Source organism: Saccopteryx bilineata, chromosome 9 (assembly GCF_036850765.1).
Source record: "Saccopteryx bilineata isolate mSacBil1 chromosome 9, mSacBil1_pri_phased_curated, whole genome shotgun sequence".
Classification (NCBI taxonomy): domain Eukaryota; kingdom Metazoa; phylum Chordata; class Mammalia; order Chiroptera; family Emballonuridae; genus Saccopteryx; species Saccopteryx bilineata.
In genome coordinates this window covers 67,170,118-67,195,217 of record NC_089498.1, presented here as the reverse complement: position 1 = coordinate 67,195,217, position 25,100 = coordinate 67,170,118, and the positions used below count along the sequence as shown (strand labels likewise).

The window sequence follows — 25,100 nt, the reverse complement described above, 5'->3', positions numbered from 1 at the left end:
TCCCAAGAGCACAAGACCATGTCAGGTATCTTGATTCATAGTAACTTTCACCTTCAGTGTAACATATTCCTAGAGCTAACCATCTTCCCACAAACCCTCTGGACCCTGTTGTTGTGTCTGGATCACCACTATCAGAATCCATCTTCTCATAATGAGAGGCCCTAGGTGACTTTCTGGCCAGTAGATCTCAATCAGAACTACCTCAATTAATCTTAGGAATTTTAATTTATTTAACCACCAAAGAGAAGATACCAGGGTTTTAACCGTTTCCTCCCTTGGAGCTTGTCAACATATGTAAACTTTTCCATTTTTTTCTTAATGACCAGATCTATATGACCAAGAATCATTCTTTGTCAAGAGTGAACCCTCATAAAAAATTTTTAAATGGAAATAATTTTCTTAATGACTAGATTATCTTGTAGCAGTGAGTCTTGTGTTTGGCTTGGGAACTTGTTCTATTTACCCTAAAATCAGCTTCTAAGGCTTCTAAGGCTCCAGAGGAGAAAACCCTTTTCCGAAATGGGAGACATTCTACCTCCACAGACATATGATGGGGACTTCATCAGGCAAATAAACGTTTAAGCAATTGTGAGTCTTTCCCTTCCAGAAATATGACTACATAATTACATTTCAGCTAGATTTTTTTTTTATGTTTCCAGTCAAATTTTGTAATATACCTTATGGAAGAACTTCAGACTACTTTTTCAAGTTAATTATATGTGTTTTATGTTTTGTAGTAATTATCCATATAACTTTTTATTATATTTTGTGTTACCATATAAAATATTCTATTTTTCTGTAAAGAGATATTTTGCATGTTATACCATTACTGAATTTTCTCTTCTAAAATATTTTAGTTATTTCTCTTGAACATTCAGAGTACACCATCATGTAATCATATGCATAAATTTCTAGACATTCATTTACAGCTCAACAAGCTGCCGATTGGCAAAAGTTTTTATATTATTATAAATAAATGAGTAACCGGAGATTCACTTCACTGAACAGTGGGTCTTGCAAAATTGAAAGTCCAGCTGATAAGGACTTCAAAACATATTCCCACCTTTTTTTGGAAGTCCATCTTAGATGTCATGATGAGTTTTCTTCTCTACTACTCATGTTTGTAGATCTCAGAGTTATTGACATAACATATTATTTGAAGTTAGTCCTTTAAAACACAGAGAAAGTAGCATTTTAAATATGATATAGAGTTGCTCCTTTTAAAGTATAATCATGATATTTCATTTTCTATTTCAGCTGATTCCAATCTTGTGACATTTGTAAACATGTCATATAATATAGATTGTAAAGTTACTAAAGTTATCAGACAAAACCATTTTGATATCCCTTTTATATATAGATTGATGAATTACATGATAGTTTCTTTCTTGATTCTCTTAATGCAACATATATAAAATATTTTAAAAAATATCACCTACTAAATGCCACACTTAAAGCTTATTTTCTAAATTGACTTCTATTTGTAAGTTATGCTTCTATCTATTAAAACTCATATGTGACTGTAATTTTTTTCTTTGAGTTTTTCCCTTACCTATTTCAGTTTTTATATAGTGCATAAGGACAAAATATTGGCATTTGCAATCAGTGTATTATATCTACTTTAACTTTAGAACCCTCTCATTACTATGCTTATTTTGAATCTCTTTTTTGTTTTTAGAAAACTGTCTGTCAATAAATTTCAGATAGGTTGGCCTAGGTGACTCATGAGACTAGAAATTATATAAAATAATATGGCATACTGAAAACTGTAGTTAGTTTAAAAAGGTTTAAATAAGGAAACACAAAGAATTTTAATGCTAAAACTAGGTATTCATTAAAAATAATTACTGGAAAAGTTCCACTAATTTAAAATATGTTTCTTGTTTGTTTGTTTTTGGTGGGTTTAGTTTGAAAATCAAGGAGAAGTATATATATGCCAATTGTTCTTCTAATGTTTGTCATTGACAAATAAGAAATTGCTACAATGTCATTTACCATTTTATTAACTCCTTAAAGAAAGATGTATGAGGAATAATTGAGAAGTTATTTTTTGTCAAATTATTTAATACTTTTCTTAATGTTTAGCTGCTTTTCTCTACTCATTTTATACTAGAAAAAGCAATTATGCATATATAAATAAGTTTGTCTCTTAGTCGTAATTTAAATTTGTATCTACCCAGAACCTGTTAAAAATAAAAAAAATGCTTTTTCTACATTTCTAGTTCTCAGATAGAGTTTATCAGTGTAAAAAAAAAATTCAAGATACCCAATTTCACGTAAATTTTCCTGCTTAAACATGACTACCAAAATTTTCATCTTTAAATACTGATTGCACAATATCAGAATTCCTTTACAAAGAGGGATAAGTGAGAGGCAGTAGGTCTGGATCACTTTGCAAGTTCCTGGATATTTTCTAAGCAGCTGCCCTTATAAGAGAAGAGTTTGGTGAAGGGTTGGTTGTGATGGGTGGGAGAGATAATGGGCTAGGAGTCAGAAATCCTAGTTCTGGGTCCATCTATGTCACAAGCTATAAATTTAAGTCAAAATATAACCTATATCTTTCTCTTTTTTAATACATAATATGAGAATATAATGTTACCAAAAAATTAAAATGCTTCATAAACTGTAATGTACTATGTAAGTTCAAGGCATTATAAATAATTACAAATTCTCTTAACCTGGGCCAGAACTGTGAGCTGGATTAAGAATTCAAAATCAAATTATTATATGGTTTACCAGCTTGTTCTGTCTATCATCTAGGCTCTCAAATAATTTTTGAATGCTAAAATAATTTTGAACCAATTATGTTATAGTTTAATTATCATGGAATTAATTTTGTTCCTTTTTGTCATTTTGTAGCTAGTTCATTGAAGAGACAGACTTCCTACTCCTTCTCATTATTAACTATGTCATCATTATGATTTTTATAATTTTTTATACATGTGCATTACTTTTCAAATGATAGAATTGGTTTGCATTATTGTGGTTGTCATTTTCTCTTTTTAATTAAAAAAAAAAATCCGCATTGAAGACTCTACAGACCTTTTAGTCAGTTTGCCATTATAGAGATGACAGTTTCACACTGAAGGCCATAATGTGGCTTGGCCTTTGGTCTAACAATGTCGGCTACATACAACTGTGACACTCTCAGTGACAGTCACAGTCAACAAGGAAAATGAAGCATAAGGTGTGGATGGAGAAATCAGAGGGGCAACAGGATCACCTGCTGCAGAAAAAACAATGTACTAGGCAAAATATAAATGTTAACTATGGGTGGGACACCAAATGATAATATTGCTATTACAGTACTTTTATGTTTTTTCACATTAACATCTGATAATGGTATGATTTCAATTAACCTGTATTTACAAAATCACTATCTAATCAATTTACAGATTTTAAAAAAGCTAAATGCAATAATTTAAGTAGAATTCAGATCAATTCATCGCACCTTTCATTCTATCAAAATACCAGTTCTTTACTGAAAAACAACAAAGTTATCAAATATTAATTAATAAAAGAGATCCTTACCACTAAGAATAAAATAATAGTGGTAAACGGAAAGTTATAATGTTATAAACTTGATTAAATTGTATTGCTTCTAGCATATAATTTGGTAGAAATACTTTAAATGAAATACTTATTGTTAGAAATGCACTAAAAATTTATATAAAATATGTGTAATGGTTTCTATTTTAGATTCTGTGTACTGAAAGTTGTAATTTTGGTAGTTGCCACTTCATCATGGCAACAAGTAAAACACTGAACAAACTAAACACCAACACCTCTACTTGGATCCATGAGAGAGGAGGAGATAGGTCAAACCACTGGCCCCAATTGTTAAGCCAAATTCGGAGGGACCCAAAACATGAAAGACAGGAACAAGGTCCGTCGTTTACACATCAAAGCTTCATTGTCTAGCTTGGCCAAGCGGCGGCAGCTCCAACAGAAATCTGAGGGAGAGTGCCCTGGCCCTTTGTTCTACCTAGTTTTTATAGTTTTGTAAGTGGGAAGTACAGAAGCAAAAATTGTAATTAGGAACCCTTAACCACTATTGGTTATAGTCATATGTCCTTTAACATGATAGGACCATGTTCAATTTGCAAGTCATACATCATTTTGGAGAAAACAAAATTTACAAGCAAACACAATGGTAGAAAGATGTCTCTTTACATATTAAAAGGTATTCCTATATTATCTAGTGTTTATCTGCCATCTCTCTGTCCAGAATCACACATGTCAACCACATACATTTACATAGGAGAGGTAGTTTTGGTGGGGACAAATGCCCACAAATGGCTCATTGCTATAAGAAAAGGTTTATTTTGGCTTTTTTCTCCCTGCACCTGGCTAGCCATTCACCCTTTTCCCCACAGGCATGGTGGAATGTCTGGGAATCCATGTTTTCCTCCCCTTTGCATTTACAATACAATGCCAAGGGCCATCCTGGTCATGCCAATCACACAGTACAGAGACTACTCTCACAATTTCTCTGTACACCTTAACCCAAATTAATAAAATGTTCTCCAAGCCTCTTAAAATATTAATTCTGTAGTTTTTGGTACCTTATAACACCTGCGGATGAAGTGGCTCAGTGGCTCCTCACCAATATTGGCAGGAAAGGCAGGTGTATGGCCAGTGGTGCGGCCATTGCCATCATGGTCATTCACATGCAGGTTCCCATTGAATTCAAACAGATGGTAAAGAAACAGTGGAGCCAAAGAATGGTGGGCAATTCCTTATTAAAGTCTCACACTGGCTGACGAGCAACACAGAAGGAAAACACTTCCTTTTCACTCAGGGCTCCCAAAGCCACTGACACATTCTCCAGTTCCACAACCAGGAGAATGAATCTTCTCCGGTTTCTCCTAGAATCAAAGGCCCCACCAGTCTCAGAGGAGCTTGCAAAAGCCCCTCACCTCTGTTCCCCATCTGCACACCTTCTGCCTTCTCTGCCAACATGGCTTTTTCTTTAGCACTCTGCATTCTCTCTGCTCTCACTCTGCAAACATGGCTTCTTTTCTGCCTCTTCTTCTTCTCTCTGTTTTCAAAGCCTTCTGGCAGGAAAACCTCTCCTCCAGCAAACATTAGCAAACAATGGCCCTTCCCAAGCAGGAAGTTAATTTGCTATTTCACAGACCTGGTGCTGCCCAGCCCCCAATGCAAAGTATAAGTGAGCAAACACAAAAATCATTTACAATAACATGAATGGACCTTGATAACATTATACAGAGTGAAATAAGTTAATCATAAAAAACTAAGAACTATATGAACCCATGAATATATGGGACATAAAAATGAGACTCAGAGACATGGACAAGAATATGATGGTAACAGGGGGTGGGGTGGAGGGGTGGGGAGGGGGCAAGGAAGGAGAGGGAGGGGTTAGGGGGAGGGTAGGGGCACAAAGAAAACCAGATAGAAGGTGACAGAAGACAATTTGACTTTGGGTGAAGGGTATGCAGCATAATCAAAGGTCAAAATAATCTGGAGATGTTTTCTCGGAACATATGTACCCTGATTTATCAATGTCACTGCATTAAAATTAATAAAAATAAGATAAAAAAATCACATTTTACAAAATTATTTGACTAACAGCAGGCAAATACAGGGAGTTGTATTTGACCAGAGCAGAGATTTCTAAGCTCAAAACCCCGTGGGACAGTGTAGGGATAAGAAAATCTGAATTGTAATTAACAAGTACTGGAGTTTCAGTGCTGACAACTTTGAGTTCTAATAACTCTAAGGAGACACAGTCATGGGCAGGGAGGCAACAATATTGTGAGATTTACCTCTAGAATATTGACCTCACAGTAAACATAGCCCCTTCTACTTCTTGCAGAGAGAAGTGAAAAAAAAAAAAAACAACTTTAAAATACCTGAAAGCACTCTGTTCTTAATAAACATGATAATAACAGTTATCACTAACATTTATTGTTGTTTATGTCACAGCAAGCACTGCTAGGTGCTTTTCATGCATTATTCTACTTTATAGATAGGGAACTGAGGATTTAAAAGAATTATAAAAAAATCAATGAAATTGAAAATAAGATTTAATACAAAAAAAATCAATGAATTCAAAGCTAATTTTTGAAAAGATCAATAAAATTAATAAGATTCAAACTAGACTAACAAAAAAATGAGAGAGAGAAAGAGGGCACAAATGACTCTTCTATTTTTTTAAAATTAGCATTCTTTTTTAATTTTTTTTAAAAATTCATTTTAGAGTAGAGAGAGGGAGAGAGAAACAGAGGTCCTGGCTGATTGGTTCAGTGGTAGAATGTTGCCCAGCATGTGGAAGTCCTGAGTTCAATTCCAGGTCAGGGCATACAGGAGAAGTGACCATCTGCTTCTCCACTTCTTCCTCTCTCCCTTCTATCTCCCTATCTCTCTCTTCCCCTCCTGTAACCATGGCTAGGTTGCAGCAAGTTGGCCCCCCAGATGCTGAGGATGACTCCATGGCCTCTCCTAAGGTGCTAAAATACCATATTTCCCCATGTATAAGTGTTGGGCTAATGAGTTGTAAAATTGGTATTTTCTGTTTTTTTCTCACTTTCATTGTTAAGGATGGCCACTTTTCATGTGAGGATGCTCTCACATGACCAGCTAATTGCCCTGCATGCTTGGGAAGGGGCTTGATTATGCTAATGTATGCTGGAGGAGGGGGTTGTCCCACTGAAAAGTCTTAAAAGGAGGAGCTAGAAGACCATTTTGAGGAGAGAGACCCCATTGTTGTAGAGAGAGGAGGAGCCCATAGTGTAGCAGGGCAGAGAGGCTACGTGGAAGAGAGGAGGCAGCCAAAATGGCAGAATGTTAAAGGAGAAGCCAGTTTGTGCAGGAGAAGGAGATGAGGAACAGAGGTGAATAAAACTGGTGAGGGCCTTTGATTCTAAGGAAAAAAACAGAAAAAGTCAGTAGCTTTGGAAACCCTGAATAGAACGGGAAGTATTTTTCTGCTGTGTGTATTTTCTCACTCACTAGTTACAAGCAGGAATAAAGAGGATGGCTCACCAATTATTGGCTCCAATGTTTCTTTACCATCTGTCCAAAGGGAACGTGTATGGGCCAGGCAGCTTTGATGGTGGCCACAGCTACTGGCAGTACAATAAGATCTACCTTTATTTGAAAAAATTTGGGTTTAAAAACTGGGTGCGTCTTATACAGTGGTTGTGGCATTTCAAATGCCATAGAAGGAACTGAGGAGAAAGCAATATATAAAGATAGTGATTTGTCATCAGACATAGATGAGGACAAGCTAATAGATGGGAGTTTTGACAGTGATGAGGAGTTGTATGAATTTTATGATGAATTAAACTTGAGTTCAAAAACGTTATATAATGCATTCTTTTTTCAAATTTCAGGCCCCCAATTTAAGATGTGTCTTATACATGGGGAAATACAGTAGCTCAGTTGTTGAGCTACAGAGCAACAGCCCCAGATGGGCAAAGCATTGCCCCATAGGGGGCTTGCCAGATGGATCCTGGTCGGGTCGCATGCAGGAGTCTGTCTCTCTGCCTCCCTGCTTCTCACTTAAGAAAAAATTAACACAGAGAGGGAGAGAGAGAGAGAGAGAGAAGAGGGTAAGGAGCAAGAAGTATCAACCCCCATATATGCCTTGACCATGCAAGCCCAGGGTTTTGAACTGATGACTTCAGTATTCCAGGTCAACATTTGATCCATTGTGCTACCACAAGTCAGCACAAATTACTAGTAAATTACTAATAACAGAAATTAAAGAAGGGACATAAATACAGATCAACAGAATAAAAAGGATAACAAAGGAATACTAATTCTATGCCCACAAATCTGATAAACTAGATGAAATGAACCAATTTTTTCAAAAACACATCTGCCAAAATTTACATAAAAAGAAATAGTCTGACACAAGCCTGTATCTAATAAAACAATTGAATTAATAATCAATTGCCTTCCAAAACCAAAAGTGTTAGGTCCATATAAGTTCACTGGTGAATTATACCAAATAAGTAAGAAAGAATATACATTAATTTTTTATAATATCTTTCAGAGCATAGAAGTAGAAGGAATATTCTTAACTCATTTTTTGAGGCTACCATAAAGCTAATACAAAATTAGACAATAATGTAATAAGAGAAGAAAACTATAGAGCAATATCGCTCATGAAGGTTGATGTAAATATCTTCAACAAAATATTAGCAAATTAAATCCAAACAAAATAAAAATAATTATATACCAACCAAGAAAGATTTATTTTGAGTGTAAAAAGTTGGTTTAATATTTGAAAATCAATTAATATAATCCATCATATTAACAGACTAAAAAAGGAAAAGGTCTTATGATAATATCAATAAATGCAGAAAAGTATTTGACCAAATCCAACACCCATTTATGATAAAAACTCAATAAAGTATAAATAGAGAAAAACTTCCTCATCTTTATAAAAACTATCTAAGAAAAACTATATCTAACATCACAGTTAATGGTGAGAAACTCAAACTTTCCCTGTAGAATCAGACACAAGGTAAGGATGTCCTCTTTCACCAAAGCTTTTCAACATTCAACTGAAATTCATTGCTAGTGTAATAAGGCAAGAAAAAAAAGCATATGCATTAAGAAGATATAAAACTACCTATGCTGATAGAAGACATTATCTGCTACATAGAAAATCTGGACCTTTCAGTCAAGATGGCGGCATAGGTAAATGTTGTACCTGTATCTTCCCACAACCAAATGAAAATTGCAACTAAACTATAGAACAACTGTCCTTCATAACTGCCTGAAATCTAGCTGAACAGAAGTCCTACAATTAAGAATGTAATGAAGAAGCCACATCAAAACTGGTAGAAAAAGGAAGAGATACAAATTGGATGGTTTCACACCCACATGTGGATAAAAGTTGGGAGGGATATTTTCACTGAAGAATTCCCCACTAAAGAGTAAGGGGTCCCAGCCCCACCCCAGGTCCCCAGCCCAGGGTTCCATTGTCAAGATAAGAAATCCTCATAACTTCTGGTTGTAAAGAACAACAGCTATTGTGACTAAGTGAGACAGAGAGCTGCTGGAATCCCCGACATACCTCTTATGGGGCCTATTATGGACTTACTTCCTCTGATTACAGGACTGGGTTAGCAGCTCAAAAGAAACCAGGAACATGTGGGAAGAAGCTGAATGGTTGAGCATTAAGGCAAGAGCTAAAGGAGTAGTTTTCTCCCAAACATAAGTGCTGGCAGAATCTATTGTTTCTGGACCCTCCCACTATAGAGCTGACAAGTGGACACACCTGAGTCTCCATCAACCTGACTATCTCTGTTCTCCTTGCCCTAATGACCCCACTCCACCCACCTTGGGGACCCACCCAAGCTATTTCTAGTGGCTTTTCCATACAAATGGCTTGTCTTGACTCATGCTTCAGATTTTTTTAAACTTTTAAACAAGCACCATCTGGCCTCAGAGTGCCCTGCACCAATCGCTAAGTGGTCCCAGGCCTGGCAGTGGCAGTAGCCCAGCCTCAGTTCTCAGTCTGGCCTTTCCTGGACACCTCCAAGACCATCATTAGTAGAAGCCATCTGCAAATTGCTTTGTAGTTCTCATCAGGAGGGCCTCAGGTAGAACACAGGCAGTAGCTGATCTTGGCGTTCACCTTTTGTTAAACAGCAGAGCTAGAACACACTGTGGACACCTTCAGACCATGTCTAAGTACAACCTAACAACCTCCACAAGTGACACAGTCAAGAGGCAGACTCAACAGTTACCAGATCCCCACTGGAGTTAAATAATTCTTTGTGGGGTTGGCCCTGGTACAGATGATCTTCCATGGTGGTTGCAGCCAGTCATTGCAGCATATTGGCTTGGTGTTAAACCCCTCCTGCTAATGTGTTAACAGCAATCAAGACTCAACTGCAACAGCAGGGTGTACACAGTTTACACGGGATTGGGAGTGGGGGGTGTACCAGGAGTGCCCAGCTCGAGTGAACAGGGCTGTTCCATTGAACCCTACAGAATACCTACTACATTCAGCCACTCTACTAAGTCCAGGAGATGTAGCAGCTCTACCTGCTACATAAAAACAAACACAGAGTAGCTGCCAAAATGAGGATACAAAGAAACATCCTAAATGGGAAAACAAGACAAAACTCCAGAAAATAACTAAACAAAATAGAGACAAGCAATCTACTAGATGCAGTGTCAAAACACTGTTATTAAGGCTGCTCAGTGAACTTACGACAAGAGTAAATGAACTTAGAGAAAACGTCACCATCATAAAAAGATTTCACCATAAAATATGTAAAAAATTAAGGATATACTAACTGAAATAAAGAATAATTTATAAAGAATCAACAGTAGAGTAAATAAAACTAAGAATTAAATTAGTGATTTAGAATTGAAGAAAGCAAAAAAATACCTAATTGGAACAGCAAACAAACAAACAAACAAATAAAAAAACCCAAAACAACAAAAAAATTAAGATAGTGTAAAGTGTCTCTGGGACAACTTCAAGCATACCAGCATTTACATCATGAGAGTGCTGGAAAAAGAAACGAGCAAAAAATAGAAAACTTATTTGAAAATATAATACAAAATATTTCCCTAACCTTGTGGAGGAAAGAGGTATACAAGTCCAGGCAGCACAAAGGGTCCCAAACAAGATGAGTCCAAAGAGGCTCACACCAAGACACATCATAACTGAAATGTAAAGGACTGAAAAAAAGAATCCTAAAAGCAGCAAGAGAAAAGCTGTTAGTTACCTATAAGGGGTCTCCCATTAGACTGTTTACTGATTTCTCAACAGAGACATCTTAAGCCAAAGGAAGTGGCAAGGGATGAAAAGCAAGGACCAACAACCAAGATGACTCTACTCAGAAACATTCTTATTTAGAATCAAAGGACAGATAAAGAGTTTCCCAGACAAGAAAAGGCTAAAGGAGTTCATCACCACCAAATCAGTATTATGTAAAATGCTAAAAGTTCTTTTTGTAAAAAGAAGGAAAAAGAAGAAAGGAGGAAGAAGAAGAAAAAGAAGAAGAAGAAAAAGAAGAAATAAACATATTTATGTATGAAAAATAAAATGGCAATAAATATGTGTGTATCAATAATTAAATCCAAAAAACAAAATGAATGAAAAAGCAGAACAGAAACAGACTCTCACAGATATAGATAGTTTGATGATTGCCAGATAAGATGGAGGTTGGAAGGTATGGATAAAAAGATGAAGGGATTAAGAAGTACAAATTGATAGTTAAAGAATAGTCATGAGGATGTTAAGTACATTATAAGGAATAGAGTCAATACCTGTAATAATCTAATAACTATGTATGATGTCAGATGAGTATAAGAGTTATATAATGTCTAATCACTGGAGTGTACACTCAAGTTAATATAATATTGTATGTCAACTGTAATTAAAAAATTAAAAAAAATAACAAAAGAAAATCTACAAAAGAACTCCTGGGCCTAGTAAGCAGTTATAATACAAATGGATGACACAAGTTTAATATACAAAAGTCAATTGATATAGCAACAATAAACAAATGACAGTTAAAATTAATATCACTTACATTGGCACTCTCCAAAATAAAATAATTAATATAAACCTAACAAAATATGTACAAGATCTATAAGAAGAAAACTATAAATCTAGAATGAATGAAATCAAAGAACTAAATAAATTGGGAGATATTCTGTGTTCATGCATAGGAGGAAAGACTCAATAGGGTCAAGCTTTATGTTCCTTCTAATTCTACCTATAGATTCTATGCAAACCTAATTAAAATCAAAGCAAAATATTTTATGTATTATTAAGTAATAATTCTGAAATTTATATGAGGAAGCAAAAGATTTAGACTAGCCAGCACAATATTAAAAAAGAATAAAGTTGGTAAACTAACATCCCTTAACTTCAGGACTTTCTATAAAGCTATAGTTATAGTAATCCAGACACTGTAATATTGACAAAATAATAGATAAATGGTTTGATGAAACAGAACAAACAACCCTGAAATAGACCTATATAAACATAGTAAACTGATCTTTGAAAAAGAAGCAAAGGCAGAAGCAATACATTAGAGCAAATGTACCAGTTCAAGAAATATACTGAAAGAACCGAATATGCACCTGCAAAAAAACTGAGTGTAAACACAAACAACACAACCTTAAAAAATTAACTGAAAATGAATCACAGAACTAATGTAAAATTCAAAACCATTAAACTTTAGACAATAACATAGGAGAAAACCTAGATGACCTTGGGTATGGTGATGTCTGTTCAGATACAAAACCACAGACATTACTATATACATACATGAAATAAATAATTAACAAGCTGGACTTCATAAAAATAAACTTCTTCTGTTCTGCTAAAGACAATATCAAGAGAATGAGAAAACAAACCATAGACTGGCAGAAAATATTTGAAAAAGAAACAACTAATAAAGGACTGTTATGTACAATGTAAAAAGAACCCTTAAAACTCAATAATAATAAAACAACCACTTAAAATGAGCCAAAGACATTAACAGATGCTTTAGCAAAGAAGATATATAGATGGAAAATAAGCATATAACCAGATAGTCCTCATCACATATTATCATAGTAATTCAAACTAATCTTAACCTACAAAATGGCCAAAAATTGAAACACTGACAACTCCAAATGCTTGCAAGGATGTGGAATAACAGGAATTCTCAAACACTGTTGGTGCAAATGCCAATTGGTTCAGCCACATTGGAAGGCAGTTTGTTGGTTTCTCACAAAATTGAACTTATTCTTATCATATAATCCAGCAATTGTACTCTAATATTTACCCAGAGGAGCTGAAAACTATAACACACAAAAAACCTGGAAACTAATGTCTACAGCAGCTTTATTCATAACTACCAAACTTTGGAAGCAACCAACAGATCCTGAAGTAGGTGAATGGATAAATAAACTGGATAAATATGAAATATCATTTAGCACTAAAGTCAAATAATAAAATTATGGGAGGAGTCAGTTTCAAGTTTATCAAACATTCAAATACATTATATTTGTTTATGAATGAATAAAAATACAACTATGTGTTATATCCCATTAAAATTGGGAATATTTTATATATATATAAAAATTATATATAAAAATAATAAGCACATTAGACATTCTAACTCCTGGGTAGGACACAATCAATGATAGACACAGAATGAAGAGGATAAATACATAACATACTGTATATCAAGGTAGAGATTAATGAAGGTAAAATAAAAAGCAAAATATATTGCAAGCAACACTCTGTGGCAGATGCAAAACTGGCTGACACAATTTGAGCTTGCTATACTAACAAAGTCTAACCTATTTGGGTACTCTCTCCTCCGTGAGACAAACCTTTATATAGACTTAGACAATGTAAAAAAAAAGCAAAATATTCTTTGACATTTTAAAGGGCAATAAAGATCATATCTACTTGAGCAAAATTGGAGAAGGACTCATCTGGAGAAGAAAAATGTAAAGTTTTGTTTATGTAGGTGAAAAACAACTACTTTTAATCCAGAAGAAGATTAAAAAATCATAGAAGACTAGTAAATGTCTAGTTTGCTTCTGATAGTAACAAAGGCATTTTATAACCTTTACCAAGTTACCTGGAGCAGAGTCAAAATTTTCTATCAAAATGTTGGAAAATGCAGAGTAAAATATTTTTGACGAGTTGAATGGGAAACTGGCTCACATATCAGGAATTCATGAAGTTGACTATGCTTCTTATATTGTGTATTTCAATTCTGATTTATACAGGGAAGGGCAAAGTAAGTTAACCGTTGTATGTGAAACAGTTTATTCTTGTATTATTTATTATTATATTATTTATTTGTTACAACTGTAAACCTAATTTTGTCCACTCCTGCATATATATATGACATATATGTGATGTATATATCACATATATAATGTATATCCTATATATATTATATCTAAGAGTTATAAGCGACATTAGGCCCAGATAAGACAGTCTCTAGATACATATATAACTATACTGTATAGGTTTGACACTTAACAGAGACTGTCATGATTAGAGAAGTTTATATATGCTCCTCACTCACTCCACCATTACCATGCTCTACTGTGGCTTTTGATGAAATTCAGGGTGCTTCACATTTCTTTGACAATTTTATTGACCCCTCTGGCTCCAAATGGACTTGTTTCTGTGTATTTTAGATCACAAATCTTATTTGATTTCACCATAAGTATGTTCAGTATTTCTTTAAATTCATAATTTCAATTAATATTTGTCAACATCATGTTTGAGCAGTAGATATGTGTTCTGAATAAATTTATTTGAAATGACAGATCCTCTAAAAATGGTATACTATGCAGTTGTAAGTAGTTCCTTGACAATTAATGCAGTGGTTTCCTTGGGTTACGATACAGTTCTATTTTTATGAGAGTGACATAACTCAAATTTTGGTGTAAGTTGAAACACATCCTAGCCTAAGTCACTTAGCTATCCTAACACAGTTGTAAAATCATAAGCTAGAACATAAAAATACAACTAAGCCACAGAAAATGGAAAAGGACATAAATATACTGTACCGTCCACTGTACTGTGTATTCTCCTGCCACGTGCAACCAAACTAGTTTGTCCACGTAGTCCGTGAGTACAACGCTAAGGTGTAAGCCAAAACACTCTCATCTCAATTTTTTTAAAGTTTTTATGGGAGTTAGCATCGTAAACTCAAAACATTATATGTTGAGACTGTCGCAACCTGAGAACCCCCTGTACTAGGTATTTTCACAGAGTACAGACAGTTATGTGAAGATGCCAGGGGTGAAAGGAAACAGGAGCCTTTCTATTTGTACAGTGTCAGTCTAGCACTTAATCAATAAAGTTTCCGGACCCTGTTCGAAACAACAGGACAGTACATTACTGAAACAGAGATTGCCATTGGACTAAGGATTGAAGTTTGAAAAAGCTAAAGTTTCTGATCAGTGTAGCACAACTGCTTAATGCCAATACAAATCTCCATTCCCTTTTCCATTCTGCTTTTCCAGAGACAATCAGACTGATGGAAGGTGTAATTAGTGAGGATTGGTTGATTCTGAAAAATAACACTGCCACAATCTGTGATGAAACCATATACTAAAGATTAGTTTTTCCACCCATAATTCAAAAATGATCATTTTATTTTTAGGAACTGTGAAGTAGGATAGGAAATGAAAAATATTCTAAAAGAAAGAGGCCTGTTAATCAAGACTAAATGAAAGGAAAAATTGTGGATACCTTTTTCCTCTTATAGTCTCTCTTCAAGCATGCTTTAAATTCTAACTTAAAGTATACTTGCTTTAGTTAGACAAGGTAACTTGCTTTCAGGTTAGACAAGGTAACAGTCTGCTCTTTAATCTTCATTATGACTGTCAAATATGGTTGTACAGCATTTGCCCTGCACAAAAGTGCTCAGCCCAGAGGACATAAGGGAACAAAATGCCAACCACCTTCTGTTTGTAGAAACTAACCTAAAGTATCCTAGAAAAACGGTAATTGTTATAACAACACTGGCCTCTCAGGAGATGGCTTTTTGTTCTAGAAAGAGTACTAGTAATTAGAATTCTCTGGGACTAGAGACAGCAAATTGTAGTCAATTTTAATTCTGAAGGAGGAAGAGAAAATGAGTGTGACATATGAGACATATGAAAGACAAGTTGGCCCTGGCTGGTTACTCAATTTAAGAGTGTTGTCCCGAAACTACAAGGTTGTAAGTTCGATCCCCTGTCAGGGCACGTACAGGAAGCAACCAATGGATGCACAACTGGGTGGAACAACCAATGAATGCTTCCCTTTTCCTTCCCCTCTCTCTTCCTTCCTCTCTCTGTCTCTCTAAAAACCAATAAAAATTAAGCCCTGGCCAGATAGTTTGATTGGTTGGAGTGTCATTCCAGAGAGCAAAGTTTACCAGTTTGATTCTCCAGTCAAGGCACATACAGGAGCAGCTCAATGTTCCTGTTTCTCTCTTTCTCCCAACCTCACTAAGAGAGAGAGAAATAGAGAGAGAGAGAGAGAGAGAGAGAGAGAGAGAGACGTGTTCTAGATTATTACGCTATATTTCAAAGAAAAATAAGAATGGGAAGAAGATTAATAAGGCTATAGATTAATCCACAGTGCTGTACTCAATACATAAGCTTTATTGTATTGACATAAACTTGCATTGTAAAATCAACATGGCCAGTCTTTATTTAGGTGGTAATGCCTGTATCCTAATGTGATGTCCATTAAAAACAAGATGAATGGGCTGTAAGCACTTACTTCATGTTTACTGAGTGAACTTATCAATAAATAAAACCACATTTGTATTATCTCTTGTTTGCAGGAAAAATGACTTACGTTGCCACAAAAGGGGAAAGATTTAAGACACTAAATAAACATTAAAACGTCTGCAGTTATATCTGCCATATATTCTCTATAATACTCTGAGACTTGGGTCAAATATTTTCAAGGTCTTTGTAGCAATGCTGATCTTAGGAATGTTCCTAAAAATATTTAGGTTCAATTTCCTTCTGTTTAATGAAGGAGTGAATAAGATAATCTCTAAAAACATTTCCTGCATTATCATTCTATAGTTCTTCTCAAATGGGAGAAAATGATTTCAGGTTCTGACCCTACTTGATTTTGGCTTCTTTTAGGAAAATGATTGATAAGACCTAACTGACCTTTGCCTTGCCATCACTGTCACAGGAGTTGGTCCTTATTAATTGAAGTCGAATATGGATATCCATTTTCTTTTACTCCGTTAACTTTTTAACTTATAGGAAAACACAAAAACTAAACAAACAAACAAATAAAAATTGCTATTAAGGACAAGGTCACAGTCTGCTCTTTAATCTCGATTAGGATTCTCAATTATGGTTATACAGTATCTGCCCTGCACAGAAGTGCTCAACCTAGGGGACACGGGGGAACAAAATGCTAACCACCTTACATTTGTTCATCCTCATGTGCCATAGTCTAAAGTCATTTTACCAAAGGAACACCTTTTTCCAATTTATACAAAGGTAAGCTTGATTTTATTTAGTAACTCTTATATGATTGACATAAATTGAGTGATTAATAAACTATATTCTCTACATTAAGTGGAATTTTTGAGTCATATGTTCGAATTTACTTCTGTTAAAGCCACTCTCATTTCACAGTTGGATTGTCACTGAAAAGAATCCTAAAATGGGACCGTCAGAAAAATAAATGTCTCTATTTATATCATTTGTTTTCACAAATTGGTATAATTTGTGTTTTTTATCTAGTTTTCTATGTTGATATTTGTACTCATGTGGCTCTTTAGTATACATATGTGTAAATATATATTGCAAAATAAGGATTTTTTCAATCACAGTTTATAAGATGAAAGAGAGGAGTGTTAAGGGGAAGTCAGATTTATTTTTTATTCACCAAATCAACCACATAAATTTCATTATTGGATAAATAAAGATTATCCAGATTATTGTGTATGTACTTCCTATATACATTATCCTTCTGGTTTTGAGAAAAGAAATATTGATTAAGTGTTTAACAATCTACTTGCAAGATAAAGTAGACAAGGTCTGTATAGCATGACCTACTCATAAGAAGCTTTCAATCCAGTTAAAGTAAATAGAATCAGATGGAAGTAAAAAGGATAGCTGTAGAAGTCATAAATCGTGCTGCAGTTTGACATAACATTTTATAGAAAATAAAACTTGGCTGAAAGTGGTCACTTAATGTGTCTGAGATCACACTGATATTCTTGGCAGAGAAAATGCATTTTTACTGCACCAGATTTCCTCTCAGGACTTATCCTAAGTGTCTGTGGTGTAGCAGATAAGATCACAAACTCATTCCAGTGCTTGGGTATGAAACTTGGTTTCACCATGTACTTCCTGTGTTATACTGAGCAATCAAATTAACTTTGTTGTGCTTCTGTTTTATCTTCTCTAAACTGGAAAACTATTAATACTTCCTTCCTTACAGATTTACTGAGTTAAAATTTATGAATTGCTTAGACCAGGCCTATAACATAATAATACTAGAAAACAAGCACATTTTATAATAATAGTAATGATGGTATTTCTCTCTGATGGCTTAGAAACAATGAGATATTCCTTCATAAGGAAGTTGTAGACTCCAATATTCCCCCCATACACTGTAGTCAATTGATTCAAAATAAACAAATCAAAAGGAACTGAAAATGTTCATAAGATATGTTACTCTGATGAATCCCAAAGTAAATAAATAAAAATAGTATCTTTTTTTAAATAAGTGAATCATAAAACCATCAACAACTTAGTTCTAATGGCATCTGTTTAAATTATGTGAAGTAACTAATCTTTGAAATTTATGGAAACTGTTAAAAGATCCTCTTCATAGATAACAGAGAGAATAATGTCAAAGTAATGAATACTTAAAAATAACTGCTCCATTTTTCTTTTTTCCTTTTATTTATTTATTATTTTTTTGCAGCTTGATTTTAAATAATATGGAATTGTACTAATTGTAATAATGGGGAGCAAAAATAAAGCTTAGTTTGATAAAAATTTTCAAGTTATATTTCTTAGTAGTTAGCATTCTTATACCCTGTGTTCCAGTTTACTGATTTTTAATGGTACTGATGGTTTAAACTGTTAGATTCAGGCAGATGTGCTGTGGCTGGCTGCCAGAGTGTAACTATCAAAGAAGCAGGAACAGGGAGTGCTGGCAGGAACAGGGAGTGCTGATAGGGCCCCAGTGAGGCTGAGAACAAAGAGGTTTATGTTTGAAATTTGCCACTAAGCTAAACCCGGCCCCTGTTGCTATGCCTGCCCCTGTTACTATGCTGCATGCGACCTCCCTAGCGAATAGCTAACTGCCACATCTGCTTCTGTATAATGCTTGCTCACTTAGGATATATAAGGACCTAGCTGTAAGCACCAGGCGCGACTCTTGTTTGCAGTTCCTTGTGAGTACAATGTCTCCGGACATCTTGGGAGTTCGCCCCTGCGCAGGTTAAACTGGCCAATAAAGTAACATCTAAACTTCTGAAAGTCTCCAACGTTTGTTCTTGTACCCGGTGGATGCAACATAAACCATGAAAGGACAACATGATTATTAATTTTATAAGCCCTGGCCAGTTGGCTCAGTGGTAGAGTGTTGGCCCGGTACGTGGAAGTCCCAGGTTTGATTCTCAGTCATGGCACACATAAGAAGCAACCATCTGATTCTCCACCTTTGCCCCCTCTTCTATCTTGCTCTTTCTCTTCCCCTTCTGCAGCCATGGCATGAATGCTTTGAGCACAGTTGGCTCCAGGCACTGAAGATCGCTCCATGGCCTTGCTTCAGGCACTAAAATAGCTCAGTTACTGAGCAACAGAGCAGCAGCCCTGACAAGCAGAGCATTGAGTGGGCAGAAGTAGGTTCAGAGCTGTGAGTAAATGAAACACAGAGCTGATTGTTATATTACTGATTAATTATTGTAAATTTTTTGTATTACAACTTTAAACCTACTTTTACCCACATATATGAGTCTATAGAGTCATTATATTATTTTTGGTAGAAAAATTGATTTAACAATGAAGTTTTGGAAACTGAAGAGGAAATAAAATACAAGATATGGACTGTGATTTTGACTATATTCATAAGTAATGATTATATAATATAGTATTTTTGATTTGTTGATATTTCCAACTACTTCTTCAACTAGGAATTTCCTATGCTTGCTATGAATGGAAATATCTATTCAGGAAGTGATTGAAATTTAAAATTTCATCAAAGTGAGTGACTAAACCAAAACAGAATCTTTCTGTTACCAGAAGCTGAGCAACTAGATAAATAAGTTGAAGGAAATTCTGAAGGAAATTACATTCTTATTGTACTCAATAAATAACAAACTGAGTGAAGGGGTAGGAAATTAGTATAAGTTTATTTGTATTAAGCAGGTAGAATTATATTACAGTTACTTGAGAATTAAATTACAAACACAGTGATAGTGCTTAGAGAATCTAATAGATGCACTAAGCTAATGACTAGGAAAAAGAATAATGAAAAAAAACCCAAAACATTCCAGCTGAATTCATAATCAGAGATAAAGCTTTAGGGGGAGCTGAGCTAAGCCTTAGCTGAAAGTGAATTGCATCCTGACCTTTAAGAGAATCTGAAAAGGTCAAGTGATCTGGAAGGTAGATCCTGTGGTAGAAATTGTTTGAGGCTTGCCCAGACTTGCCTCTAGCCATTTTAAGTAATGATACCTAGATAGACAAGAAAATATTTTCATCAGCTAAACTACCAAATTCAAATGAGTACATTTACTTTTTCAACGATCTTTTTGTTCACTTGTATGACCTAAGATTTTTTCCACAAAAGAATTTTTAATTTAATTTTGAATAAAAATAACTTTTTTCAAATAACTTTGAAAAAAAAAACTTTTACAGAAATGTAATGAGAAAATTCAGCAAATGGCCCGATTTCACTAATTCAGAAAAAAAGAATAGGTTCTGACCAGTTGGCTCAATGGTAGAGCATCGCCCCATGGGTGGAAGTCTCAGGTTTGATTCCAGATCAGGGCGCACAGGAGAAGTGACCGTTTGCTTTTCCATCACTCCCTTCCCCATTTTTTTCTCTGTTTCTTCCTCTCCTGTACCCATGGCTTGAATACTTAGAGCAAGTTGGCCGTTGGTGCTGAGGATGGCTCCATGGCCCCGGCTCAGGCACTGAAATAGCTTGGTTGCCTAGCAAGATGGGCAGAATATCATTCTGTATGAGGCTTGCCAGGTGTATACCTGTGTATACCTATTGGAATGCATGTAGAAGTCTGTCTCTCTGCCTTCCCACCTCTCTGCCTCTCAATTAAAAAAAAAATTCCTAGGGAGTTTATATTGGGGGGGGGAGTGTACTAACTGGGATCAAGGTAACAATTTATTTACTTATTCAACTTTTCTTTCAATTTATTTGAGTGCCCACAATATATCAGAAGGCCTGACTACACATTAAGAATATAATAATGATCAAAAAAGACCCAGACATAGTTCTCATAAATAATGCATTTAAATGAAGTAGACATTAAAATAATTATGTCAGGAAATATAATATTTTACCTTTCTAAAGAAAAAATGTTTCATGAGAGCATTGGTAGTAAAACTAAGTCTTAGTAATGAGACAAACTTTCTTGAAAAGTAACAATGATGCTAGAGGAAACATCAGTGGTGGGAATGGGGGATTCTGGATAACAGAATTTTTGCTGAAACCAGGCTAGTGTAGGTGATCAGATATTACTTAGAGGACTGTGAAGGTTGGAGAGCCTGGTCTGATATGAGTGTAATCAGATATCAACGATGGGGGATGCTGGCTAAAAAACTTAGCAGGATTTTTGGTAAAATCAGATAATGCAAAGACAAACATTGAAGGTGAAAAGTCAGGGCCTAGTTGAGAAAGGGAATTCAAAAATGACTGAGTACAGTTTGGTCAAGAAGAGTATCTTTGTCAGCCATAAGACACAGTAGTACAAGATTTAAAACATGATTATAATGTGTAGTAGACTGTGCTTGCCACTGAGAGTGAGCAGTGTTGAAGTTGATTTAGAGAACTGTTACACATGCACATTAAAGGAAGTAGAGAAATCCAGGAAAATCTTATTTAGCAATGGTGAAAGAAGTAAATAGACTAATCTTAGGGGGTTGTAGAAAATTGTGAGGAAGGTGTACAAGGAACAAGTTCAAAATATAGTAGAATCATAATCCTACCAAGAGACCCTGGATGCCTTGATTTTGTTATCATGAAATAGTAATTCATTTTCCATCAAGAGATTCATTGCACACAAGTATGTTTCATGTCAAAGCTTTATGACTAGTAGCAATTTTATTGACTTCAGTGTCCAGGAATGTAGAGCGGAAATAATACTGTCTGCAGGCAGTGCATTGTCAAATTGATGATATAAATGGCAAAGATTTTCATGATTCATTATTTGCAGCTGCATCACTACTTTTTTCACTGACATTGAACAATAAGAAAACATTGGTTGATGAGCAAACTATTGAAGAAGAAAGAAAAAAATATGTCATAAGGTCAGTTCAAAAGTAACCAATGGGCTAGCAATGATTTGAAAAAAAATCTTTATCAAAATAAAATTGTATTTATTATGTTTGATTTCTCTTAAAATTGTGGATCTATATAGTATATATAACTATAACCAATATATTACATATCAGCATGACTTGTGGTGGTGCACTGGATAAATTGTCAACAAGGTTGCTAGTTCGAATCTCTGGGCTTGCCCTGTCGAGGCATATATGGAAGTTGATGCTTCCTGCTCCTCCCTACCCACTTTCTTTCTCTCTCTCTCTTTCCCCTTCCCCTCTCTAAAATGAATAAATCTTAAAAAATGTAATAAAAATATTATACATATTTAACTGTGTTTTTTAGACATGTCTTTTGCATATAAAAATATTACACATATATAAACATATTATTTTAATAAGTGTACAGTATCATATCTTTTATGAGAGACTAGCCTCCCACTAAAAATATTTTTATATTGTAAGTGGAATAATAATTTTCTTATCATCTGGTTTTAATTAAAAAGCGAAATTGAATTGAGACAAAAAATCAACTCTGGGTATGATGGGACAGGAGACATTATAAGGCAGAAAATAGATGAAATGTAGATAAACATTATTCTTTACAGAAAAATTCAAGTACCATTGCTTTATAACTTTGGTGGTTTACATATAAGACAAACAACCAACCCAAGCTATAAAATGTGATCATTTAAGAAGGCTCTTTGGTCTAAAATTGTGAAAAAAAAAAAAACCACTAAAAGTTATAGAGAGAAAACCAGGAAAATCTGAGATATTGCAACTCTGTCCCCCAGTTTGGTGTCAGAAGCCTTGGAAGCTTATATTTTTTATATGCATAAAACTGCTAAGATTTAATATAAGTAGGATAAATTTTGTTTTATATAATAACAATTATATAATTAATTTTATTTATTTTATTTTTAGCTAACAATAGTTTAAATTTACTTTCTTTTAAAGAAGAAATTGACCCATATAATCTGCATAGTACCTATTAAATCCTTTGTAAATAATACTCTAGGAGCTAATGATATCCCCTTGACTAGAGAATGCTGAAACAAAAGTATGGATTGCATTTTACAAAGAGAGAAAAACAAAGCTTGTTTCAAGTCGTAAACTGAAGTGTGTCCAAATTTAATTTGAGAATAGAACTAGAGAGAAAGGATTTTTCTTGGCTTGGGATATTTATAGAGTATAGTTATGCTATATGTATTCTGTTCTTTTTGTTTATTTGGAAGTTCATAGAGATCCTTCTGGGAAGTTTGTTTGATGGTCCAATCCCATTAACTAATGTTACTAGTTTGAGGAATCAGTCCATTTCCACCACCTCAGAAGCTTCATTTGCTTTGCAGAACACTCTAAACACAAAGGAGGGGGTTATTGGTTTTGGCATCCTTACAAAATGCTAAGACTCTTGGCAACTGCAGAGCATGTTTCTCCAGAAATTCCGTTATGCTCTTTAACATTCCAGCTGTAGTGAGGTAGAAATCATATATATCCTGCAAACCCTAGTTAGCCAAGTGTCCTCCCAACTACTGCTAATATAGGAATCTGGCCAACATAATAATGAAGTGTCATGATGCTATGCACTGCTTGTCTTTATCCAACAGCTCCAGGCCTGCAGAGAAATAGGCTTTCTCAGGCTTAATTAGGCCAACATTTGGCAAGAAGCATCTCAGTATGTAGAAACCTCTTCTGCAAAAACGGGCAATCAAATTCTCATTCCTTACACTTTCTGGAACAATCCATCAAAATAAAGTTTCAGTGAAGCTTCTTATCCTTTTAGCTTTCGTTTTTATCTGCAGTTTTCAAAAATCACCTTGAGAATTTGAAGAACAGAGCCAGAGCTCTTTCATTTAAGAATGAGAGATGTCCTCTTTGGAGAAGTGTCTGTTCATTTCTTTTGCCCATTTTTTGATTGGATTGTTTGTCTTCCTGGTGTTGAGTTTTGCAAGTTCTTTATAAATTTGGTTATTAACCCCTTATCAGACATATTGTCGAATATGTTCTCCCATTGTGTAGTTTGTCTTTTTATTCTGTTCTTATTATCTTTAGCTGTGCAAAATCTTTTTAGTTTGATATAGTCCCATTTGTTTATCCTGTCTTTTATTTCCCTTGCCCATGGAGATAAATCAGCAAATATATTGCTGCGAGAGATGTCTGAGAGCTTACTGCCTATGTTTTCTTCTAAGATGTTTATGGTTTTATGGCTTACATCTAAGTCTTTTATCCATTTTGAATTTATTTTTGTGAAGAGTGTAAGCTGGTGGTCTAGTTTCATTTTTATGAAAAATGCTCAACATTATTAATCATTAGAGAAATGCAAATTAAAATCACAATGAGATATCACCTCACACCAATCAGAATGGCACTCATCAACAAAACAACACAGAATAAGTGCTGGTGAGGATGTGGAGGAAAGGGAACACTCCTGCACTGCTGGTGGGAATGCAGACTGGTGCAGCTACTATGGAAAACAGTATGAAGATTCTTCAAAAAATTAAAAATTGAAATGCCTTTTGACCCAGCTATACCACTTTTAGGAATATACCCTAAGAACACCCTAGCACTCTTCCAAAAGGAGAAATGTACCCCCATGTTTATGGCAGCATTGTTCACAATAGTGAAGATCTGGAAATAGCCCAAGTGTCCGTCAGTGGATGAGTGGATTAAAAAGCTTTTTCATATACTATGGAATACTACTCAGCCATAAGAAATGATGACATCGGATCATTTACAGTAAAATGGATGAAGCTTGATAACATTATACTGAGTGAAGGAAGTAAATCAGAAAAAACTAAGAACTATATGAATCCATACATAGATGGGACATAAAAATGAGACTCAGAGACAAGGACAAGAATATGATGCTAACCAGGGGTGGGGGAAGGAAGGAGAGGGAGGGGGTAGGGGGAAGGGAAGGGCACAAAGAAAACTAGGTAGAAGGTGAAGGAGGACAATTTGACTTTGGGTAATGGGTACGCAACATAATCAAATGTCAAAATAATCTGGAGATGTTTTCTCTGAACATATGTACTCAGATTTATCAATGTCACCCCATTAAAGTTAATAAAATTTTTTTAAAAAAGAATGAG

At 34.9% G+C, this 25,100-nt stretch overlaps 1 non-coding gene across 1 annotated transcript; it reads left to right on the top strand.

Annotated features, from left to right (window-relative positions):
* Nucleotides 1-13,229: 13,229 nt before the first annotated feature.
* LOC136313793 (small nucleolar RNA SNORA28) lies at nucleotides 13,230-13,353 on the top strand. The gene has a single exon (XR_010727228.1). It is a non-coding gene; the product is annotated as a small nucleolar RNA SNORA28 (small nucleolar RNA).
* The last annotated feature ends 11,747 nt before the right edge of the window (nucleotides 13,354-25,100 follow it).